This window comes from Petaurus breviceps, unplaced genomic scaffold, assembly GCF_028583685.1.
Source record: "Petaurus breviceps papuanus isolate PSGF00001 unplaced genomic scaffold, PetGlider_PUasm1.0 125, whole genome shotgun sequence".
NCBI lineage: Eukaryota > Metazoa > Chordata > Mammalia > Diprotodontia > Petauridae > Petaurus > Petaurus breviceps.
This window is the reverse complement of record NW_027185653.1, coordinates 3,077,425-3,098,692: the sequence shown is the minus strand read 5'-3', so window position 1 is coordinate 3,098,692 and position 21,268 is coordinate 3,077,425. Positions and strand designations below refer to the sequence as shown.

The 21,268-nt window shown below is 36.5% G+C and overlaps 1 non-coding gene across 1 annotated transcript; it reads right to left on the bottom strand.

Moving 5' to 3' along the window:
- Positions 1–16,624: 16,624 nt before the first annotated feature.
- On the bottom strand, positions 16,625–16,726 carry LOC138163679 (U6 spliceosomal RNA). Its single transcript, XR_011168893.1, has one exon. It is a non-coding gene; the product is annotated as a U6 spliceosomal RNA (small nuclear RNA).
- Positions 16,727–21,268: the final 4,542 nt, after the last annotated feature.

Sequence of the window (21,268 nt, the reverse complement as noted above, 5' to 3'; positions counted from 1 at the left end):
TTCATTTTTTATAGCAAAATAGTATTCCCTTAAATTCATATACCATAACTTGTCCAGCCATTCCTGAATTCATGGGCATTGGAATTTCTTTTTTAAAGAAGCATTCTGTGAATTCCTTAAAAGTCTCTTTTACCCTCTGGTTCTAGAATATCAGGGCAGTTTTCCTTTATAATTTCTTAATACATGATAGCTTGTCTCTTTTTTTGGATCATGGTTTTTAGGTAGTGTAATAATGTTTTTAATGATCTCTCATTGATCTATGGTCTGTGATGCTGATCTGTGCCAGCATGGCCCATGTGGGATTGCCCTCTCTTCCCAGCTTGCTGCAGTAGACCCTTCTTCTCAGTTTGCCAGGTGGTCCTTGCTGGAGACATATTGTATTCTGTCATTTTGCAGGTTCCATTTCTCTAAATTTTATTTAGAGCCATTATTTCCAGATATTTGAGGTAACTAGGGACAAGCTGAAACAAATTCCTGCTTTTACTCTGCCATCTTGGCTCCATCCCTGAGATTTTTTTTTATTAGAACATTCAGGTAGTCCAATTATTCTTATAATTTTCTCTGCTTTATCTATTGTTTGTATCTTTTGTTTTTAATTTTTCTTTTTTTTGGAGGAGGGGGAAAGTAGGGCAATTGGAGTTAAATGTGACCTTGACAAAGGTCACATGGCTAGTTGTGTATTAAGTGTCTGAGACCAGATTTGAACTCACGTCCTCCTGAGTCCAGGGCTGATGCTCTACTCACTGTGCCATGTATCTCTTTTCTTAATAGATGTTTTAAATGCTCTTATATTTTTTCCATTCTGGATATATATGTATCTATGAATTTATTTATGTATTCCTTTATCCCTTACTACTTTGCTGAATTCCCCTTGTGGAATTCTGAGTTTTAAGGAGTAATTTTCTTTCTTAAGTTTCTAGAAATCATTTTCAAATTGTATGACTTTCTTGTCATAAGATACTTATTTTTTGCTCTTGTTTTTATTCATTTTTCTTCCTACATATCTCCCATTTGTTTATTTTTTTAAATCTTATTTTATGGGGCAGAATCAAAATGGTGGAGGAGAAACAGGACTTCCATGTGGCTCTGGCTCCCACCTCCTCCAATTCATGTAATAAATGACAAAAGAAAAACTTTGGAGGTACAGAACCCACAAAATGACAGAGAAAAGCCAACCTCCCACTCAAGACAGCCACGCAGGCTGGCAGGAAGGGGCCAGCTCAACACTCTGTGAGCCGAGCCCAGCACCACAAAAGCCTGAGGTTTTAGCTTCAGGGCAGATTGATCAGCCACTGGCTGAAGGGACTTCAGATAACGAGCATCTTGGCAGTTTCCAGAATTATCAACCCATAGATGCCAAAGATAAAGTGAAATGTCAGAGTCGACTTTGTGGGAACAGGGAATTTGGGAGTGCAGTCCAGTCTTTGTCCCTGGTAAAAGAAGCAGATGAGTTTCTGTGTTCATGCTGCTTCAGAGCTCCTGACCTACAGATTGTAGGGGGAAAAAGAAACCAGTCTGAGGGGTAATTACTCTTTCTCTAACCTGCTTAGATATAGATTGCTGTGTAGGGTGGAGGCCCTGGGTTGTGTGATCAGTTTGCCAGATTGTGGAGAGGCTTCAGAGAGGGCACCCAGATAATAGCTCTAGCAGATGAGAAAACACCAGCAAGTGGGATAAAGCTGCCCTTATTGAAGCAGAGTTCTCCTGTGGTAAAAGACTCAAAAGTCAAGAAATTGAGTGGCAAAATGGGCAAGCAAAGGAAGCAAAGCGAGTAGAGCAATCCAACATTAGACTCCTATTTTGGAGACAAAAAGGTTCAAAGCATAAAATGGGAGGAAGATAGCAAAATATGAAATCCTGGACCAAAAGCTTTCAAGAACAAATATGAGCTGGTTGCAGGCTTTATAGGAGCTTAAAAAGGATTTTGGAAATGAAATAAGAGAAGTGGGATAAAAAATGAGGAAGAGAAATAAGAATGATGCAAGAAAATTATGAAATGAGAATCAGCAACAATCGTGAAGAAAATAGCACCTTAAAATATAGTCTCAGAGAGCAAGAGGATTAAAAAGGCAATGATGAGAAGAATGCGTTAAAATGCAAAATTTGACAGATGGAAGAAGAATCTCAAAAGCCCACTGAAGAGAATCATTCCTTCAGAATCAGATTAGAGCAAATGGAAGCTAGTGACTTTATGAGAAATTAAGATACTATTAAACAGATCCAAACAAATGAAAAAAATAGAAGGCACTGTGAAATATTCCATTGGAAAAACCACTGACTCAGAAAATAGATCCAGGAGTGATCATTTAAAAAATATTGGAATACAAGAACCTAGAAATCATCCTTCAAGAAATTCTCAAGGAAAATTGCCCTGATGTTTTAGAATGAGAGGGCAAAATAGAGTTTGAAAGAATCCACTAATCACCTCCTGAAAAAAATCCCCAAAAAGAAAACTCCTAGAAATATTATAGCCAGGTTTTGGAATTCTCAGATCAAGGAGAAAACAGTTCAGGCATCCAGGAAGAAACAATTTCAATACTGTGGAAACACAATCAGGTTAACACAGGATCTGGCAGCTTCTACACTGAGGTAAGGAAGTACTGGAAATATGATATCCCAGAGGGCAATGGAGCTGAGAATAAAGCCAAGAATCACCTACCCAGCATAACTGAGTATCATGTTTCAGGGGAAAATATGGTAATTCAGTGGAATAGAGGACATCCAAGCATTTTTGATGAAAAAACAAGAGTTGAATGGAAATATGGCATTCAGATACAAGAAAAATAGAAATTTAAGAAGGTAAAAAGGGAAAAGAAAGCATATAGAACTTATCTTAGTTGAATTATTTATATTCCTTCATGGAAAAAAATATATAATTGTAAATTATGAAACATTTTTCAGTATAATAATAGTTGAAGGGAATAGAAATATACATATATATATATATATATATACATATATATGTATACACATACATACACACACACACATATATACATGCATGCATACATATGTCTTTAAAGGAGGATATATTATATGATGGTATATGTGTGAATACATATGTGGATGTTTGTATATTTGTAAAGATATACATAGACAGAGGGCACAGGAGCAATTTAATAGTAAAGGATGATACTTAAAAGGTAAAATTAAGAGGTGAGAGTGAATATAATTACATGAGATGTGGTGAGACAGAATCAGGTAAAATTATACGTAGAAGAGGAAAGGGAAAACTGTTACAATGGAGGGGTAGAACAGGAAGGCAAAAGGGATTGAGTCAACCTTATTCTCATTGAAATTGGTTTAGGGATGGAATTACATACCCAAAAAAATAAGCTATCTCATCCTACAGCAGAGCAGGGAGAGAGGGGATGAGAGGGGATATGATGGAAGGGAGGGCAGCCTTGGGGGGGAGAAGGGAAATTGGAAGCACCCACTTTTGAAAAGGGACAGGATGAAAGTAGAGAATAGAAGAAGTGGGGGGTGGGATAGGATTGAGGAAAATATAGTCAGTCTTTCACAATATATCCACTATGGAAATGTTTTGCTTAGTTATGTACAACCTATATTGAATTGCTTATCTTCCCAGTAAGGGTAGGTGACAAGGAGGAAGGGAAATAATCTGAAATTCAAAGTTTTAAAATTAAATGTTTACATATACACACACATACATATATTCAAATATGTATACTTTTATTACTTTTACTTTACATGTAACTGGGAAATAAGGTATACAGGCAATGTGTCATACAGTTCTACCATGCCCTAATGGAAAGTCCGAGGGTCATAAGGGGAAGATACATGAGAGAGCTGATTGGGCGAGGGTATATTCATTGGGATCACTATTTTGGGTTGGTGCATAGGGGGAAAATGGGGTAAAAATTTGTAACTCAAAGTCTTGTGGAAATGAATGATGTAAACTAAAAAATAAAAAAAGAGAGAGAGAAAAAAATGTTCTATTTTAAGTTCTTCAATGAATTGCTTTGGGCAGGTGAACAATTGACATTTCCCTTTGGAGTAAAGAGGGTTTCTTTGCTTTGATACCCTCCTCTGAATATGAAACCCCATTTTCTCTATTCTCGTAGTAGCTCTCTGTGAATTCTTTTTCTTCTGTCTGTTTTGTTGGTGGTTTTTGGTAATAATTAATTTTATGATCCCCTCTATTCCTGGGGTCTGCAATATGGTTCCTCTGACCTCTGATCCTCTTCAGTTCTCCCATCTTACCTTCAACTTAAACCAAGAAGTCCACCCTCCTGTAAGTGTCTACCTGGCACATTGCTTCTGCACTCACATGGTAGGTGCTGGCTCCATCTCATCCCCTCCACTCTCCACAGCATAGCTGTGTCTGGCCTTCCTTGTCAGCAGAGCTTCCCTTGATATTCTCTGACTCAAACACCCTGCTCTCCTCACTGTCCTGGATGTAAAATTTCCTGTCCCTGGGGCCAAGGCAGCCTATCAAACCAACTAATCCCAGGTATTTCTGCTTGTTTTTTTTAAGTGAATTGCAGCTCATTGTTAAAGCAGTTCCTAGTCGGTAGGTGTTTAATCTTCCAAGGGGGAAATTTGCCCTGGGATTTTTTTTCAGGTCTTCTCCAATTGTCTCAAGATGACCTTGTTCTCTGTCATCTTCCTCCATCTTTTTTTTTGCCTTTTTAGAGTGGGAAGACAGGGCAGTTGTGTTTAAGTGACTTGCCCAAGGTCACATAAGTATTAATTGTTAAGTGCCTGAATTAGCATTCAGATCCTCCTGACTTCAGGGCTGGTATTCTATTGAGTATGCCATGTAGCTGTCCCACCTAATTCTATTTTTAAGGAGTTTTTTCTTCCCCTAATATTTGTTCTTCCTTTTCCAAAGCAATGACTCTTTTTTTGATAAATTTTCTGGGTATCTCTTGTTCCCCTCCTCCATTTTTTTCTATCTCTCTTCATTTTTAAGACCCTTCTTCCATTCTTCCAAGAGTATTTTTTTTTTGGCTTATGACCAATTGATACCCCTTTTGAATCTTCACATGTAGGAATTTTGATATTGTCCTCTTCTGAATTTGTGTTGCAAGAACACCATCTGCATTGTATTTTATTCCCCTTTTCCCTAAGTGAGAATGACTTTTCTTGAAGTCCTTCTAAAATATCTTAAACAGGAAAATTGTCACAGTCTGTCATTTTGTGGGTTCTATTGCTCCTGAACACCTTTAGTGTTTTGATTTAATTATGTCTTTAAGGGAATCTAGGGAGAGTTCAAGGTATTTCCTGGCTTCTCTCTGACATCTTGGTACCACCCCCTCACCTGAAGATTCCTTTGTAACACTCTTTCTTATTCATAATTCAAGGACACTAGTACTGATTAATTATTCACAGCCACCTTTCTCAGTTGGAGAAACATGATGCTGTGTAAATAACTAGGAGAACAGAAGGATAGATTCGAAACCCTATGCACCATCTTGGGAAAGACACTACCTTTCTAATAATGAAAACTTCATTTTCATTAATTTTTGACTGTCCTTTCATGCTGCACTTAAAAGGATTATGCAGTTCATTAAAATCACTAGATGTTAGACCTTATTTTTTCTTTTTTCTACAAACCATGTGCTATAACTGTATATGTTCCTCATTCTCTACTTGTGTAATTGATTTTGTTTTTAATTTTAGCATATGATTTTAAATTCATCCTTGTGAATTTTTATGTTCTTCAAATTTGCACTTCAATACAATGTCAGAAGATTTTAGATTTGATTTTGCCATTTTAAATATTAATCATCCCTCCTAGTTTTTTGTTACAAATTGATTAAATGAATATGTCTTCTGTACCTTCATGTAACTTACTGAAATATGTGTTTATGTATGTGAATGTATACATTATGTATGTATATGTATTTTTCTCTATATGTGTATATATGTATGTATATGTGTGTGTGTGTTTGTGTGGGTGCGTGTATATGTATATGAATGAAACTAAGATTGCCTGAGGGGACACTTCTTATCATCACTTCCATTGTTTCTGTTTTTCTTCCAGATATTTATTTGAGGGACAACATGTAATTGTTTGTTTGTATCCCTTAAGACAGTCATCATAACATTTGGAATATCATGCATTCACAATGTGTGTTTATTGATCGATTAATTGATTGGTTATAGTGAACCTTTTTTAATATAAAGTTAGAGGTTTTGTTTAGAGATTTGACTCGTTGAAAATACAAGAAAATAAATTGCAAATTTGTGTTTTCTCATTGTTGTTGTTGAGTTGTGTACAACTTTCATGCCAGTCCCTGCTAATTCTCTACTCTTACTCTAAGTCTCTCAAAGTTCATGTTCCTTGTCTCCATGACACTATTTATTCATCTAATTTGAGTGTGTTTCAATTCATTTCCTTTAAATGGTAAGTTAGGCCATTTGACTTAAAAAAATTATAATTTAAAATACCATTATATTTTTTTCCTTTTGTCAATAAATGAACTTCCATATTTCAAAGTTACACTAATGAATTATTAAAGTTGAATGTAAAATATCTCCACACTGATCACTTAGAACCAGAAGGTATTTTTCCACTCAAGAAATGTGAGTTGAAAGAATGGGTGGCATTATAGGTAAGCCTTATTTAAAGTTTCCTTTCCTAAAAAATTGAGCTTCCAATCACCACCATGATCATGCTTTAAGTCAACAAGTCCAGATATGCAAACAAAAATTATTAAAAATTAATCTCTGCATTAATATGCCTGTATGAAAAATTGTAAGAAAAAATATGGTGTCATAAATCTCCACACTACCACTAAACCCCTCTTCTCATAAAAAATATTGTGATTTGCATGTACTGTTTATGCCTTAGAATTTATGAACAACAAATAACAACATGACAGAAAAATAATTCTTACTGTGAAACTGGAGAGATATACAAGGAATTGGAATACTCAAACTATTTTGAAAACAGTTGGATAGGAAAGAGACTCTCTACCAGTATTCAGCTTTTTCACTTGCATGGAGCAAAATTAAAATCAGTTAGAAGGAATGTCATTAGTGTAATTGTAGCCCTTGAGCCAGACATTGGGATCATCTAATGTGATATAAATCATTTTACTTATGAAATAAAAATGAGTTCTTCCTTGAGAGCTTAGTTGAGTTGCACAGGGCCAGTAAGTTAAACTTGACTGGGCCTCAGTTTTCTTGTCTCACAGGTAAAATTGTCCTTTTTTATTTTTGCTATATTACTTATTTACAATAATTATGCTTCCTAAGAAATTTATAAAGCCAAGGCTTGTTTTACTCTTTTGTTTGTTTGTTTCTGTTCTTGTTACTATACAGCAATTAGAATTTCAAGCAGTTGTATGGACAACTCACACCAGAAAATTTCTTTTAGGGAAAACAAAAGGAAATTCATTGTTATGGAAAAAGTCAGTTATATATGGTTCTTTATCAGGTAATTTGAATGATATGATTTGGGCTTCTGAATGGACCACATTAATCAACTAACCATATAATCATCATCATCATCATCATCATCATCATTATTATTATTTTGTAAAATATAATCCAACCTTCTTTGCCTTTAATAAGCTATCTATCTTGGTAAAAATATGTAGATGAAAGCAGATGAGAGGAATGTTGGCAAACAGAGCTTTTAGTCAAATATTACAGTATACTTTAGACAAACATATTTCTAGTCACTTTTAAGTATCCAGAGGACCCAGAGTCAAGATGACACAGAAAAACAGGAATTCCACATGACTCCAGGTACCAATTCTTCCAATTCATGTAAAAAAAAAAGACTTGTAAAATACTTTGGAGCTACAGAAACCACAAAATGACATACAGAAGCTAATTTCCCATTGAAGACAGTCCAGCAGGCTGGCAGGAAGTGGCCAGCTCAGTGCTCGGGAGCCAATCCCAGGCCCACATGAGGCCAAAGTTTTAGCCTAAAGGAGACCACAACTAGCCACCAGCTGGAGGGACTTCAGATCAAGAGTAGCTGTGGTTGTTTCCAGAAATATCAACCCATAGATGCAAAGAACAAAGGGAGAAGTCAGTGCAGTATGGACTTGGGGAACCAGGAGTTCAGGAGTGTGGTCTGAGCTATAAACCCTGGAGGGAGAAGCAGCTGAAGTGCCATGGCCATGCAGCCACCACCACATACCAACTTCAGAGGTTCTAGCCTTCAGATTCTAGGGGGATCAAGCGATCAATCTGAGGGGTAATAACTCTTGCTTTAACTTGCTTGGTTCTGGCTTGCTGCCTAGGATGGAGGTCCTCAGGTGTGTCACCATTTTGCCAGAGTGTGTGTAGATTTCAGAAAAAGCTCCGAACTAATAGCTCCAGCAGCTGCAAAAACCCCAGTGATTGGGACAAAGCTCCCCTCGTGGTAGCAGAGTTCTACTGTGGCAAAAGTTTAAAAGTCAAGTATTTGAGTGGTAACATAAGCAAACCAATGAAGCAAAGCAAGCAGATAAATGTGACATTAGACTCCTATTTTGGAGACAAAAAGGATAAAACATGGAACAGGAAGAAGAAAGCCAAGTCAGAACTCCTGCCCCAAAGGCTTGCAATAAAAATGTGAGCTGGTTACAGGCCATACAGGAGCATGCAAAGGATTTTGAAAACCAAATAGGAGAAGTGGAGGAAAAGTTTGGAAGAAAAATGAAAATGATGCAACAAAACTATGAAATAAGAATCAACAACCTTAGTGAAGAAAATAACACATTAAAAATATACTAACTCAAATGGCAAAAGAGACTCAAAAAGGCAACGAGGAGAAGAATTCCTTAAAAAGCCAAACTGGCCAGATAGAAAAAGAATCTCAACAGCTCACAGAACAGAACCATTCCTTCAGAAGCAGATTGGAGCAAATGGAAGCTAGTGACCTTATGAGAAATCGAAAATATTATTAAACAAATTCAAAGAAAGAAAACAATAGAAGGCAGTGAGAAGTATCTCATTGGAAAAACCACTGAACTAAAAAATATATCTAGGAGAGATAATTAAAGAAAAAATATGGGACTACCTGAAAGTTATGATTTTTTTAAAAAAGCCTAAAAGTCATCCTTCAAGAAACTATCAATTTCCAGTTCCGGCTTCCATCTTCCCCAAACCATGTAAAAAGGGGACAATAAAACATCTTTGGAGCTGCAGAACCCACAAGAAGACACAGAGAAGTTAACTTCCCTCTGAGGACAGCCGGGCAGAAATCCAGCACAGGGCTCTGGGAGCTGAGCCCAGGACCACACCCAGGCTTTAGCTCCAGGGCAGGCCTGAGCAGCTTCCGGCCAGAGGGACTCCAGATCAGCAGCAGCTGTGGCAGTTTCCAGATTTATCAAAACTCAGATGCCAAGGAGAAAGTGAGAGGCCAGTGCAGTCTGGAATTTTGGACCAGTAAGTGGGAGTGCCCCACTTTTAACCCCGGAGCGAGATGCTGAGACACGCCACAGCCAGCCAGTGCCACATAGCATCATCAGTTCCTTACCAGCAGAGTGTAGGGGGACCAAGCAACAGTCTGAGGGGTAATCGCTCTTGCTTTAACCTCCTTGGATCTGGATTGCAGTCTAGGGTGGAGGTACTGGGGTGTGTTTCCAGCTTGCCTGAGCATGTGGAGCCTTCAGAGAGGGCACCCATTTATTACCTCCAGCAACTGAGAAAACTCCAGCGTTTGGGATGAAAGCTCCCCTGTCTGGTGGCAGAATCCTAATTTGGCAAAAAAAGCCCAAAAGTCAAGTAATTGAGTGGCAAAATGAGCAGGCAAATGAAACAAAGCAGACAGAAGATTCCAACATTACACTCCTATTTTGGAGATAAAAAGGAGCAAAGCGTGGAACAGAAGGAAGACAGTGAAGTCAGTACTCTTGCACCAAAAGCTTCTAAGCAAAATACAAGGTGGTTCCAGGCCATAGAGGACCTTAAGAAGCAGATAAATTGAGAAGATAAATGAGAACAATGCAAGAAAATTATGAAATGAGAGTCAACAGCCTGACTGAGGAAAATAATACCTTAAAAAAACAGCCTTACTCAAATGGCAAAGGAGGCTCAAAAAAGGCAATGAGGAAAAATAATGCCTTAAAAAGTCGAATTTGCCAAATAGAAAAAGAATCTAAAAAGCTCAATGAGGAGAATAATTGCTTTATAATTAGATTGGAGCAAATGGAAGCTAATGACTTTATGAGAAATCAAGATGCTTTTAAACAGATCCAAATAAATGAAAGAATAGAAGGCAATGTGAAATATCTCATGGGAAAAAATACTGACCTGGAAAATAGATGCAGGAGAGATAATTTAAAAAAATTATTGGACTACCTGAAAGCCATAACCAAAGTAAGAACCTAGAAATCATCCTCCAGGAAGTTCTCAAAGAAAACTGCCCTGATTTTTTAGTAGCAGAGAGCAACATAGAGGTTGAAAGAATCCACTGGTCACCTCCTGAAAAAGATCCCAAAAAGAAAACTCCTAGAAATATTATAGCAAAGTTCCCGAATTCCCAGATTAAGGAGAGAATATTACAAGCAGCTAGGAAGAAACAATTTGAATATTGTGGAGACACAATCAGGACAACCCAGGATATGGCAGCTTCTACATTGAGGGATTGAAGGGCTTGGAATATGATATTCCAGAGGTCAAAGTTGCTGGGATTAAAACCAAGAGTCACCTACCCATCAAAACTGAGTATCATGTTTCAGGGAAAATATGGTCATTCAGGGGAATAGAGGACTTTCAAGAAATTCTCAAGGAAAAATGCCCTAATGTTTTAGAACCAGAGGGCAAAATACAGGTTGAAAGAATCCACCGATTACCTCCTGAAACAAATCCCATAAAGAAAACTCCGAGGAATACTATAGACAGATTCCTGAATTTCCAGATCAAGTTAAAAAATATTACAAGTAGCCAGGAAGAAAAAATAATTCAATATTGTGGAAATGGAAGCTGGGTAACACAGGGTCCAGCATTCCGTAGATCAAAGGAGCTGGGATTAAAACCAAGAATCACCTAACCTGCAAAACTGAGTATCATGTATCAATGGAATAGAGGACTTCGAAGCATCTTCATGAAAAAAACAACGGAATTTAAGAGAAAAATTGTCATTCAGATACTAGAAGCCAGAGAAGCATGAGAAGTTAAACAGGGAAAAGAAATCATAAGGAACTTATCAAAGATGAACACTTTACATTCCTACATAGAAAAAATGATATTTGTAACTTATGAAACATTTATCAGTATGAGAATTGTTGAGGGGAATAAAAATGTGTTTGTGTGTTGTTTATTTATACATACATCTATATGTCTATATTAGGAGGGTATATGGGTGTATGAATACATATATGAGTGTGTATATGTGTGTATATGTATACATAGACAGAGCAGGCAGGGCTAATTTAATAGGGAGGGATGATACTTAAAAGGTGAAATTAAGAGGTGAGAGAGGAATATAATGAGAGGAGATGGGGAGAGACAGAATGGGGTAAATTTTCTAATATAGCAGAGGCAAGGGAAAACTGTTCCAATTGAGGGGTAGAACGTATGTATATATGCATGTATGTATATCTATCTATCTATTTATCTATCTATCTATCTATCTATCTATCTATCTATCTATCTATCTATCTATCTATCTATCCATCTATTTAAATTTACATGTAACTGGGAAATAAGACATGCAGACATTCTTGCATAGACATCCACCGTGCCCTACTGAAAAGTTGGGGGGGGTTATGGGAGAAGATATGGCAGAAAACAGATTGGGGGATGAGATATTCAGTGGGATCGTTTTTTGAGGTGGTGGGTAGGGTAAAAATGGGGAGAAAATTTTTAACTCAGAATCTTGTGGAAATGAATGATGTAAAGTAAAAACAAAAAAGAGAGAGAAAAAAGAAAGTATCCATAGAAGTTTTCCCTTCCGTGTTAAGGGACAGTCTGCATTCTCAGTCAGGAGATACTCTATACAGGAAGAATATGGATTGAGGTTTCTCTCACTTCTCAGTGAAAATCTCCCTTTACCTTTTTAGGCAATGAGGCCAAAACAGTGGCACCCAAACAGATGAATTCCAATGAAAGGTTTTTTTTTTTTAACATGAATTGGTTATTATCCATTGCCTTCTAGAGCATGGGTCTGAAGAGGGAAGAACTATGATATGAATAGTGATAAAAGTAAATTTGAGGATGCTCCATGGTACAATAGACAAAGCTTTGGGTCAGTCCTGGGTTTAAATTTTGTCTCAGATGCTTAGTAGCAGTGTGACCTTGGGTAAGTTAATTGCCATTCATGGACCTTGGTGTCCTCAACTGTAAAATGAGAGAAAATAAACTTCATAGTCTCTGAAACCCCTTTCAGCTCTAAACTCATGATTCAAAATGTAATTGTTGTCCAATTCTTGGTTAGCACTGAATTATGCCTCCTTGTAGTACAGTATGCTTCTGAAATGCATTTATCAAATGCTGAAAGCAAAAGTTCTTCCTTTCTTAGGTTGAATTGTTGTGATTGATCCATTGTCAATGAGGTGAGATATTTGGATATCTTTCTATTGGTAATTGTGGAGTGTAATGATCTGTCCTTAATCATCTGGGCAGTGAGGTGATGCAGTGGATAGAGCTCCAGGCCTGAAGCTGGGAAGGCTCATCTTCTTGAGTTCCAACCAAGCTAAAGATACTTCCTAGTTGTGTGACCCTAGGCAAATCATATAACCTGTTTGTTTCACTTTCCTCACCTGTAAAATGAGTTGGACATTGAAATGGCAAATCTCTTCAGCATGTCTGACAAGAAAACCTCATATGCTTTCACAGTTGGACATGACTGGAAAACAATTGAACAACAACAAATCCATAATGTTCTAGCTCCTTCTGTGACCCAAAAATAAGCAGTAATTTTCAAAGGCCTATACAGAGGGATATATGTGACACTGGAATGGAAGGATTATCAAAACTTAATATTTTATATCAATATAAGACTTGATATCATGAACCAGTAAATCAAAATATTGTATTGAAAAATGGTATTAAACCTGGTCTTGAGTCCTCATTCTGACACTAGCTCTGTGACCCTGGATAAATCAATGCCTTTGAACCTTCTCGCTTGACTCAGAGGTGGGGAAGCTTAATATTACTATGGATAATTCTTTTTAATTACACATTCAATGAAAATGTTTTGTTTAAAAACTAGTTGGAATAAAATAAAATTTCTTTTTCTGTCACTTGTTTTAATATATGCTAATTGTGTTAAATCTTTTACAAGAATTCAGAAAATTCCTTGAATACAGCAACTCTAACATTTAGCACTCTACTAAAATGATATAGTTTATCTCATAAAGTATTTAGTTCTATGTCACTAGAGGTGTTCATGTGGAAAGACTGCAGTAGGCGAGATCGCTATTCTTTGAAGCTTAAATAGAGGTTAAACCTCCTTAAGCCCCTTGTACACTGAAGCTACTGTGATTCCATGTGTGCTTTTCCATTGAAATTTCCTATTGAGCCTATTTAAAAGAATGGTTCACACTCACTGGTCACTCAATAATGTTTGAACTGATGATTATTACAGCTCTAAGACTGCATGAAATAAAATGAAAAAAAAATGTGTGCCTTTTTAATGGTTCACATATTCAACAACTACTGTTAACACTTGAAAATGTTAGATTGCTAGTTCTGTTTACTCGATTGACTAGACTAAGTGGCAGTGATCTGAGTAATGGAATCCCCATCACTTCACAGTTTCATATCCTTATATCAGGCCAGCACAGTATAAAGCAAAGTGACAGTTTTCTGAAAATATGTTAAGTGTTAAGAATTTATAGCTAACTGAAATGCAAAGAAGAAAATTCACATTATTACTTTAGTAATTTGGATAACTACAGAAAACAACATTGTATGCCCTAAATCTCAGGGTCTTGGCACTTAGGCAATTTCAAGTAAGTTTCTTTTCCCTAAAACCCTAAATTATGTAAGTAAACACAATTTTGCTGCCTAGTTCTGAAAATAACAAGAAATATTTTCCTTTAATTATCTTAATTTATTAGTCAAAAGTATATTTTATTTAAAAAGTCAATATTAAATTCAGTAAATATTTACTAAGTACCTAATATATAATAGGAATTGTGCTAGACTGGGGATACAGATGAAAAAGAGACAGTGCTTGCCCTCAAGGTGCTTACAACTTAATGGGAGAAAAGAAGGCATGGGACGTGTTTCTGGAATTGAAACCAAGCAGAGCTGCAGATGGAAAGTAGATGAAGGAATCTTAGGATCCAAGTTTGAGTAATGAGATTAAAAATAATCAGCTGTCTCTCTCTCTCTCTCTCTCTCTCTCTCTCTCTCTCTCTTTCTATATATATATATATATATATATATATATATATATATATATATAGGTGTGGGGTGATTAGGGTCAAGAATAGTGGTATTTAGTCCTGTGGTTGCATCTATTCAGTCAACTCCTCCATTGTTGATTATTGACAATTTATCTATAACGTATATTCTTAGAGTGTTTCCTGGGGTTATACAACTAGTTTGTGTCATAGGAAGAACTTGAACCCAGATTTTCTTGATTTAGAGGCCATGTTTCTGAATATTATGCCATGCTACCTTATTACACTTGGTAGAAAATGGTATTGTTTTCCCCAATTATGTTTTTATGGAAGAGAAATAATAGAAAAGAATGGAAAGGAAAAGGCATTTATTAAACACAACTGTGAAACACTGTACTAATCTTTGGGTATATAAATACATAACTGAGGTAGTCTTTGCTCTCAAGGAGCTTATATATAATTGGAATAAACAATATATTGAAGAGGGTTCATATTTATGTTTAGCTTATGACTAATAGAAAGGCCAAGTAGTACTTAGGTAGGAAAGTATCAGGGTATATCACAAATATCATAGGAGCTTGAGAAGTAATGGCAGGAAAGACGCCCTTGTCACTCACCAAGGTTAAAGTAAGTTTAAAGGTTAAAGTAGATGGATCTTTGTGATATCTCTGGCAGAGGGAGGGATGCTGAACCCAAAACGCAGTTGACAGTAGGTGTCCTGTTCCTGGTGGAAATTAGTCAAAACAGAAATTAGGATTGTTTGGGAGAAAGGCCCAAGTATAGGTCCAATTCTACTAGCTCTGTGAACATTAATAAGCTACCTCAGTTTCTTCATTGGAAAATGAAGACAATAATACTATCATTAATGAATTCATAGAATTATGGTATCCAAGATTTGGAAGGAATCTCAGGTATCATGCAGTAAAACTTATACCTAATAAAAGAGGTATCCTGTCCCCTTTAGCCTCCATGTCATACCTGACAAGAGATCATATTATTTTCAGTTGACCTATCTTCAGTGTGGAAGAGGACATTGATTTCATTCTGTTTTTAAATAGTTTCTTATATTGAGCTAAATTATATCTCCCTCTTAGATTATAATGGAGCTAGCTCATATTGGCTCACCAGGGTAGATTGTTAAACTTTCAGTGTAAATGTTTAGACCTTGGAAAGCAGTAATTGCTACAAACTTGAGCTTGATTTATTGATTTGTTGGTTATGTAGAATTTAGAGTGATAGAGGAATTTTAATTATGCAGATTACACTTTAAAATGTGTCATGCATACTTTTATATTCCAGAGCTTTTTGCAAACATTTATCAGCAAAACTCTGCCTCCCTCCAAATGCATGTTATGCTGATTCATTTGCTTTGTATAGGTGACTATTCCTTATTTAGCTTTAGTGTTTTTTATGGAAATATGAATGACACAGGACAATAAAGTACAGAGTGGTTTTTGATATGCACTTTGGAAAGAATCAGCCCAAGTATTAGATTAAAGATTGACAGACTCATTGTGTCATGACTTCCTTACTAAAGGTGTTGCTTTTTGCAAGGTTATTTTCTGCTTTTGAATGATTGATCTTCCTTCAATCCCCCATTTTTAGAATGGACCCATTTTCCTTGTGCTCTGGTGCCAAGGAACCATGTGCCTAGCTTCTAACTACAGTACTCAAGAATCATGTGAAAGTGGGAAATTCAAATTTTCCTCCCTAGTATGATTCTTACCATGTGCTATAGTATCAACCCCTCAGAGAGTTGTTACACTGTGGATTCTGGTCTGATTTCTTGTCCACTTTTCCTTTTGAATTTAATCCAATACTTATTGCAGCTCTAGATTTTATCTACCTAGGGTATGATCTAATTTCTTATCACAGGTTAACTGATGTTTGAATTGTGTAGATTTTAAGATGACTATACTTTGGTTTTATTGAAGTGAGGACTATTCAGGCTAAGCTGATTCATTCTATTGATTACCCTGATGAAATGTTAAATATTTGAGTGCAACTCTGTAGTTTGAAAGCTAAAAATAATTATTTATTCATATTTTATCATAATTTGACAATAGATACTAACCAGCCTGTTTAACCCATATTCCATAGTATTTGATGAGGCTTTAAAATACCTTAATGTATATTTCCTAAATTTTTAAGCACTTTACTCACTTAGTATTTGTAGATATTGGAGAAAAAAATATGTAAACATAAGTAGAAGCATAACTACAAAGACTGTTTTCTTTTAAAAATGTTTTATCCAATCACCATTAATTCTTTTTTTTAACTTAAAAAAATTTTATTTAGTTAAAAAATCCTTTTCTCTCCATTATATCCCCTCCCCCTCATTAAAAATAAAAATTAAACAAAGTAAAAATAAGAAAGGCCTCATGAATTTGGTCATCATTCTTATTCAGGGACAATGCTCAACTTAGTATCATTTCAACTTTTGTGTATGTGCTGCTAAAGTGAACAGTCATTAATTCTTTTTTTTTACGGGGGGTGTTTTTTTTTAATTTTTAATTTTCAACATTCATTTCCACATGATTTTGATTTACACATTTTCTTCCCTTCTTTCCCCAACCCCACCCCAAGATTGTGAGAATACTGAATACTCCTTCCCCCAATCTACTTTCTCTTATAACTTCCCCCATGCCCCCTCTAACTTTCTAGTAGGGCAAGATGTATTTCTATACCCAAGTGTCTATATATCTTAAGTCCCAGTTGCATGGAAAAAACAATTTTTTTTACCTTTGATTTTAAAACTTTGATTTTAGATTCTTTCCCTTATTCCTTCCTCACACACCCCACAATGGGAAGATGAGCAATTCAATATAGGTGGTACATGTGTAGTTACAAAAAAACATTTCCATAGTAGTTATATTGTGAAAGACGAAATATCTTTCTCTCCATCCTATCCGGCTCCTGACTTATTTTACTTTCTATTTTGACCATATTCCTTTTAAAAAAAAATATGTGCTTCTAACTACTCTGCCCTCCCTTCTATCATCTCCCCTTTTTCCCCTTCTCCCCTACTTTCCTGTAGGGTATGATGTATATATGAGTGTGTATATTATTCTCTCCTTAAAACAAATTCAATGAGAGTAAAGTTGACCCACTACCTTTCACTTACCTGCTCTTTCCCTCAATTGTAAAAGTTTTCTTTTGCCTCTTTTATATGAGATAATTTACTCTATTCTATCTTTCCATTTCTCCTCTCATTATTTTCCTCTCTCACCTCTTAATTTTATTTTTGAGATATTATCCCTTCCTATTCAAATGATCCTGAGCCCTCTGTCTATGTATACATGTACACACATACACACACTCACATATATTCACATACACATACACCCTCCTATACATACATATATGTATGTATACATATATACATATGTATTCGCTTCAAATATCCTCATACTGAGAAAAGCCTCATGAGTTACAATTAAAAATTTTCCATGTAGGAATGTAAATACTTGAAATTTAATAAGTCCTTTATGATATCTTTTTCCTGATTACATTCTCATGCTTATCTTGCTTCTTGTACTTGAAAGACAAATTTACTATTCAGCTCTATTTTTTTTTAAACCAATTGTGGTTAAGTAACTTCGTCAAGGTTACCCAGTCAGTTATTTCTGGGTGTGATACTAAACATCTGAGCCCGGATATGATCCCCAGGTCATCTCAACACTGGGGCCAGTGCTCTTACTCGTTGAGCCACCTGGCTGCCCCTAAGCAATTGGGATTAAGTAACTTGCTCAAGGTTACAAGGCCAGGTGTTTCTAGGTGGGTGCTAAGTGTCTGAGCCTGAATTCGATCCCCAAGTCATCCTGACACTGGGGCTGGTGCTCTTTCTCACTGTGCTACCTGGATGCCCCTAAAGAGGGGAAGGCACCAGGTACAAGGATGTGTTAGAATAATTTCTTTTTCTTTTTTTTTTTTTGAGGGCAATTGGGGTTACGTAACTTGCCCAAGGCTACATGGCTAGTGTTGTGTGTGTGTGTGTGTGGCGGGGGTGGGGGTGTGCTATGTGTCTGAGGCTGGAACTGAACCCAGGTCCTTCTGACTCTGTGGCCAGCACTTTACTCACTCAGCCACCTAGCCTCTCCCAGCTCTGGTTTTTTCATCAAAAATACTTGAAAGGTCTCTATTTCATCGAGTTACTATATTTTGCCTGAAGCATTATACTCAGTTTTGCTGGGTAGGTGATTCTTTGTTTTAATTCTAGCTCCTTTTACCTCCAGAATATCATATTCCAATCCTAGAGATCACTCGATGTGGAAGCTCCTAGATCTTGGGTTATCTTTATCATTTCCAAAATATTTGAATTGTTTCTTCCGGACAGATTTTAATATTTCCTCCTTGACCTGGGAACTCTGTAATTTGGCTCTAATATTCCAGGGAGTTTTCTTTTTGGGATCTTTTTCAAGAGGCAATTGGTGAAGTCTTTCAATTTCTATTTTTTTCCCTCTGGTTCTAGAATATTAGGGCAATTTTCCTTGAGAATTTCTTGAAGGATGATTTCCAGGTTCTTTTTTGGTCATTATCTCTCCTGGATCTATTTTCATGGTGAATGGCTCTTCTAATGAGGTATTTAACATTGCCTTTTATTTATCATTTGTTTGGATTTCTTTTAAAGCATCTTGATTTTTCATAAAGTCATTAGCTTTCATTTCCTCCAGTCTAACTTTGAAGGAATTATTCTCTTTAGTGAGTTTTTGAAATTCCTTTTCCACCTGGGCAATTTGATTTTTTAAGACATTCTTCTCCTCATTAGCTTTTTGGTCCTCTTTTGCCATTTGAGTTAGTCTATGTTTTAAGGTTTATTTTTTCAGTATTTTGGGGGGTTTCCTTTAGCAGGCTGTTGACTAGCTTTTCATAATTTTCTTGCATCATTCTCATTTCTCTTACCAATTTTTCCTCCACTTCTCTTACTTGACTTCCAAGATCCTTCTTGAACTCCTCCATGTCTTGTAACCAATTCATATTTCTCTTTTTCTTTTTTTTTAAGCAATTGGGGTTAAATAACTTGCTCAAGGTTACACGGCCAGTTATTTCTGGGTATGGTGCTTAGTATCTGAGCCCAGATTTGATCCAGGTCATCCCGACACTGGAGCTGTTGCTCTTACTCGCAATTCATATTTTTCTTGGAAGATTTTGACTTCATTGACTCCTTCTGGTTTCATGTTTTGATGCTTTTTGTCCTGCAAAAAAGATTCTATGGTCTACTTGTGCTTCTTCTGCTTGCTCATCTTGCCAGCCAATTACTTGACTATTGAGCTCTTTGCCATGCAGAACTCTGCTTCCACAGTGGAGACAAATATTGTCAGAGGTTTGAGGAGGGAGCCCTCTGTACAGCCAACACAATCTCTGGCACACTGGTGTTTCACATCCCAGCACCAACACCCAAGATCATGAACCAGTTCCAAGCAGGTCAAAGCAAGAGCCATTACCCTCTGAATTGTTGCTTGGTACCCCTATGATCTGCAGGCAAGGAGCTCTGGAGGCAGCCATATGGCATCAGGTACATGTGATACACCTATACAACCTCTCATCCCAGGGGCAGGGGCCGGACTGCCCTCTTCTATCATCAGGTTCCAACAGAGTTCCCCACTGAGCTTTTACTTTCTCTTTGGTGTTTATTGGTTACGAAGTCTGGGAACTACCACAGGTGCTGGTGATTCATTCTTTAGAATTCTGTTCTGGCCTATCTGTGCTTCTGGTTTGGGTTGCCCTGGCATCTGAGAGCACATGGCTCTCTCAGGTCTGCCTTCAGCTCCCAGCCTGGTTTGATAGACCCTTTCTTTCACCCTGCCAGGCTGGCTTCAATGAGAGATTTGTTTCTCTCTGTCATTTTGTAAGTTCTATAGCTCTAAAATTTATTTAGAATCATATTTTACAGATATTAGAGGTGGTTGGAGTGCCACACTCATTAATTCTTAAGGAATAAAAAAGCTTCTCTGGTTGTAGTAATTGTTTTGACCTCCTAAATTAAAGACTGGGGTTCTACAAAACTAGAAATAACAGCTTCAGATAAATGATTGGAAAAATAATGCAAAATCTCCTTCACTAGTTTCTCCCTTTCTCCAACGTGAAGAGTTAGACTAGGGAAAAATGGAAGCTATCAAGTCAGTTTGGCCTGCTGCCTTGGTATGTGAAGGATTCAATATTAATCTGCCTATTTTCAGGACGATTTAGCACTCTTTGATCCATTAGATAATGAATGAGCATTTGAATATTTGAGTGCATCGCTCACTCTGTTCTTCATGGCACTTGATATCAATGAGACAATTCAGAACATTTTTTTTCCTCCAGATTCACCTAATCAATCATTCCCTTTCAAAATCCTACTTATTTCTATTGGGTTTAGTGGCACCAGGAAACACATGTTTGTATGTGTGTGTATGTGTGGTTGTGTGTGTTTGTGTGCATATAGGTGCACACTGACACACTCAAAGCAAACACTTAGAATAAAGATGATCCCAGACCAGTTATAGATTCTTTCTCAGGAGTCCTGAAAGTCATGTGTGATCATTTACTTCATTAAAAACTATATACAAACCCAATTTTGTAAATTCTCTTCCCTACCTCTTCTCCTTGCAGGCATTTTGTTCCAAATGTGTTATTTAACCACACGCCTAAATGTTCTTTTCAGAAACACTTCTCAGCATTCCTCATACCAACTATTCATTTCAGTACTCCATTTAATATCTTTTCTTATGTAAACTGCCCCTATAGATTTCTTATGAAACTCATGGACAGGAAGAATTAATAAAACATGTGGTGTGATTAGGCTGATGTTGATGAGTTTTTAAAAACAAAACAGTGAAATGGTCTGATTTCAGATTCTATTATGTTGTATCCATTATTTTCCCATTCTACTTTTGCCAACTTGTCCCTAATTGAGGAAAAGTGACAGGAAATTCTTTCCTATTCCTTTTCCTTTAGTTTTTCATTGTTTGAAGTTTAATTTATATTTAAAAATACCACATAAACCTAACCAAAAAATCCCAGGA